At 47.0% G+C, this 5000-nt stretch overlaps 1 protein-coding gene and 1 pseudogene across 3 annotated transcripts in view; one reads left to right on the top strand and one right to left on the bottom strand.

Moving 5' to 3' along the window:
• Positions 1-5000, top strand: part of rapgef6 (Rap guanine nucleotide exchange factor (GEF) 6) — a 169353-nt gene that overhangs the window by 55698 nt on the left and 108655 nt on the right. The window lies entirely within an intron of this gene.
• On the bottom strand, positions 2916-3537 carry LOC148349838 (tubulin alpha-1C chain pseudogene; annotated as a pseudogene).

The following is a 5000-nucleotide window of genomic DNA, read 5'->3' as shown; positions in this document are numbered from 1 at the left end:
GTCAGAATGCATGTCCGGCCCCTAGCACGTCAGGGTGGTTCAAAGAGGAAGACACTCAACTGTGCCAAACTCTCCCGTAGCGACACCCTTGACAACTTCCGTTGCTCTCTAGCTGAGAGGCTGGCAAACATTGAGCAGCTGGTCATGTCAGAGGCTGGGATGGATGAGAAGTGGACCTATATATCTACCACCCTCTTTGACACTGCAGCCCAAACCGTTGGTTTTAAAACTAAAAAACACCAGGACTGGTTTGACCAGAATGCCGGAGAGATCTCAACCCTCCTTGACAGAATGCACAAGGCGCACAGAGCCACCCTGAACAACCCACAATCTCAATTCCATAAAAAGCTATGGCAGCCCTTCGTTCCGAGGCCCAGAGAACTCTCAGAAAACTGCAAGATGAGTGGTGGATCTCAAAAGCCAATGAAATCCAGTCTCACTCTGATAGAAGCGATATGCACAGTTTCTATGATGCAGTAAAAACCATCTATGGCCCCAGAAACTGCTCCCTGGCACCTGTTAGATCTGCTGATGGAACATCTCTAATCAAGGATCAGGCTATGATAGTTGAGCGGTGGGCTGAGCATTTCAACACCCTGCTCAACCAGCCCACCCCAGTGGACCCAACTGTGCTTTCAGAGCTCCCTGAACATCCTACATTGCCAGACCTCGACCTCCTGCCAACTTTCAATGAAATCCTGCATGCAGTCAAAACCCTGAAAAACAATAAATCCCCTGGACCTGACAACATCCCAGCTGAACTTCTCAAGGTAGGAGGCTACCTCTGTACACGGACACTGTTTTAATACATTTCAGAGGTGTGGAGACGAGAGTGTGTCCCGCAACTGTGGAAAGATGCGAACATTGTGACCATCTTCAAGAATAAAGGAGATAAATCCATCTGCTCCAACAGTAGGGGTATCTCTTTGTTGGCCACTGCTGGAAAGGTCCTTGCCAAGGTCATGCTCCGCAGACTCATCTCCAAAATATCGGAACGCGTCATCCCAGAGTCACAGTGTGGTTTTCGAAAGGACAGGAGAACAGTCGACATGATCTTTGTGACACGTCAGCTCCAAGAGAAATGCCGGGAGCAGCACAAGGACTTGTTCATCGCCTTTGTCGATCTCTCAAAGGCATTTGACACAGTGAACAGGGTCCTACTGTGGCAAGTCCTGAAGAGATTTGGGTGTCCACCCAAGTTTCTCACCATTCTTGCACAGTTCCATTCAGGGATGACGGCCATAGTGGTAGTTGGAAGACACAGCTCAGAGCCCTTTGGCGTCGAAACTGGAGTGAGGCAAGGCTGTGTGCTGGCTCCAGTTCTCTTCAACATCTTCCTCGTCTGCGTTACAACACTGCTACGTAGAAGGATGAAGAAGCAGGCTGGAGTTACCATCAACCTCAGGGTTGATGGTAACCTGTTTAACATCAGGAGGCTACAGGCAACTACCAAACTGACTTCAGAGACCATCATTGAGCTACAGTATGCTGATGACTGTGCCCTGGTTTCCCATACACCGGAGGCTCTGCAAAACATTCTCTCGGCAGCTGTAACTGCATACACCAGAATGGGACTGACGATCAACACCCAGAAGACAGAGGTACTCTGTCAGTCCAGTGCTGACCTCTTACCAAACCCAATAATCCTCACTGCAGCAGGGCAACACCTGCTCATGGTGCCCACCTTCAAATATCTGGGGAGCATAGTGTCTGACACCTGCTCATTGGATGATGAGATCCAGGGCTGTCTCAAGCAAGCATCAGCATCTTTCGGTCGACTAAGGAGAAGGGTCTTTCAAAACAACAACCTTAGACTCCACACCAAAATGCTGGTCTACAGAGCTGTATGCATCACTACATTACTGTATGGATGTGAGGCATGGACTATCTACAGCCGCCATCTGAAAAGCCTCGAGACCTTCCATGTAAAATGTCTTCAGAAGATCCTTGGCATCACATGGAGGGACAGAGTGCCAGAGGTGTTGGAGAGGGCAGGCAGCTGCAGCATGGAATCCATTATGGCCCAACGCCAACTCAGGTGGCTGGGGCATGTTGTTCGAATGCCCAGCCACAGACTGCCACGCCGTATCCTCTATGGTCAGTTACATCTAGGCCAACGCAGTGCTGGTGGGCAGAAGCAGCGGTTCAAAGACCAAATGAAGAACATCCTGAAGAGATGTCGGATAAACCCCTCCTCACTGGAGGAACTTGCTTCCTGCCGAGACCTCTGGCGCTCCCACTGCTCACAAGGAGTGGATTACATGGAGGAACAGCGCATGCAACACCGTGCAGCAAAGCGTGCAAAGAGACATGCTCGCCAGGCCACCCCTGCTCCCCCCAGCACCCCCTTCACATGCTCTGTCTGTAACCGCATCTGTGGATCCAGGATCGGACTGTTCAAACTCACAGCAGACTCACAATTAAAAGAAGATGGTCATCATCGAATCGATGGACAACCCCAAGGAGGTATGTATATATATATATATATATATATATATATATATATATATGTATATGTATATGTATATATATATGTATATATATATGTATATGTATATATATATGTATATGTATATGTATATATATATGTATATGTATATGTATATGTATATATATATGTATATATATATGTATATGTATATGTATATGTATATATATATGTATATATATATATGTATATATATATATATATATATGTATATATATATGTATATATATATATGTATATATATATATATATGTATATATATATGTATATATATATATATGTATATATATATGTATATATATATATATATATATATATATGTATGTATATATATATATATATGTATGTATGTCGTCACGAATGGCAGCCACTCCAGCAGCTCCCGTGTTATTTTAGCTACTTTTGTGATTTATTTATTTATTTTTGCTTACTTTATCAGTGCCTTGCAACAGGAGAATTCCAGCTTGGACTTCTTGCCGTAGTCAACAGACAGACGCTCCATCAGAAGGGAGGTGAAATCGGAGCCGGTGCCTCCTCCGAAGCTGTGGAACACTAAAAAGCCCTGGAGGCCGGTGCGCTGGTCGGCCAGTTTGCGGATCCTATCCAGCACCAAGTCAATGATCTCCTTGCCAATAGTGTAGTGTCCACGGGCGTAGTTGTTGGCAGCATCCTCCTTCCCGGTGATCAGCTGCTCAGGGTGGAAGAGCTGACGATATGTTCCACTGCGCACCTCATCGATGACAGTGGGTTCCAAGTCCACAAAAACGGCCCTGGGGACGTGCTTTCCGGCGCCGGTCTCACTAAAAAAAGTGTTGAAGGAATCATCTCCACCTCCGATAGTCTTGTCGCTGGGCATCTGTCCGTCCGGCTGGATGCCGTGCTCCAGGCAGTAAAGCTCCCAGCATGCATTGCCAATCTGGACACCGGCTTGACCAACGTGGATGGAGATACACTCGCGCATTTTTCTTCTCTTGAGCAGCCAATCGAGGGGGATACGAGAAAGTCCGTAGAGGAATGTCTTACAATTCGACTATAAGGCGGTCGATGTAAGACGTCACGAATGGCAGCCACTCCAGCAGCTCCCGTGTTATTTTCGCTACTTTTGTGATTTATTTATTTATTTATTTATTTTTGCTTACTTTATCAGTGCCTTGCAACACTTGGATTACTTTCTATCCTATGGATATGGGTTTCAACTCGCAAAAATACGTATATTTAAGAAACCTACTCCTCGACCTGAACATTTCTCGAGCCAGCACGGTCCCCCTTTTACCTAACGAGGTGAGGCGACCCTACCGGGGTTGCAGAGCCGGTGCTAAGGTAAAGGCCAAGCGGCTAGCGGCGAAGTGGCGATATAAGCCCACAGTACCGTCCATAATCATGGGGAATGTCAACTCCCTACCGAATAAGATCGACGAACTGGCTGTGCTTCTGAAAGACATCAAAGCATACAGGGAGTGCAGCTTGCTTTGCTTTACGGAAACGTGGCTTACGTCTAGCATCACGGACGCTAACATTGCGCTAAACGGCTTCTGCGCTGTTCGGGCTGACAGAGGGACAAAAGTCAGTGGGAAGCGCAAAGGAGGGGGACTGGCTATCTACGTGAACACGAGGTGGTATACGTATTTTTGCGAGTTGAAACCCATATCCATGTAAAAACAAAGCTTTCTATCTGCTGCCGTGATGTCGAACTTTTGGCTGTAAGTCTTCGTCCCTATTACATGCCCAGAGAGTTCGGACACGCCATTGCTGTCATTGTTTACATCCCACCGCGCGCTGATGCGGAAGTAGAGCGTGACGTCATCCACTCCGCGGTGGCAAAACTTCAAACACAACACCCGGAGGCTGCAATGTTAATCTCAGGGGACTTCAACCACGTGACTCTTGATAAGACACTGCCCTCTTTCGTCCAGTATGTGAACTGCAAGACCAGGGGAAATAGGACTATTGACCTTCTGTATGCGAATATCAAAAATGCATACAGTGCTAAACCACTGCCTGCCCTTGGAAAAGGAGACCACAACCTCATTCTGCTTAAACCACAGTACAAACCAAAAGTGAGGAGTCTACCAAGAACCACACGCTCTTTTAGAAAATGGTCCACCGAGGCAGAGCAGGCTCTGAGAGACTGCTTTGGATGTACGGACTGGGATGTCCTGCTAGGGTCCAGCAGTGGGGACATTGAGGAGATGGCAAACTGCACTACTGACTACATTAAGTTCTGCATGGACAATGTTGTTCCTATAAAGACTGTACGCTGCTATGCCAACAACAAGCCCTGGATCACGAGCGACATCAAGTGCCTTCTGAATCAAAAGAAGAGGGCCTTTAAAAATGGTGATCAGCAGGAGCTAAAACGAGTACAGAAGGAGCTCAAAGTCCAGCTCCGGAAAGGGAAAGAGCAGTACAGGAGGAAGTTGGAGAAAAAGCTGCAGAACAACAACATGAAGGAGGTGTGGGAAGGGATGAAAACAATTACTGGCTGCAGCACCAAGCAGGGTGTGGCTGTGGA

This window comes from Urocampus carinirostris, chromosome 17 (genome assembly GCF_059441175.1).
Source record: "Urocampus carinirostris isolate Australia breed hairy pipefish chromosome 17, RoL_Ucar_1.0, whole genome shotgun sequence".
In the NCBI taxonomy this organism is placed as follows: Eukaryota; Metazoa; Chordata; class Actinopteri; order Syngnathiformes; family Syngnathidae; genus Urocampus; species Urocampus carinirostris.
Note: the sequence above shows the minus strand (reverse complement) of the source record. Positions and strands in the feature narration are given on the sequence as shown.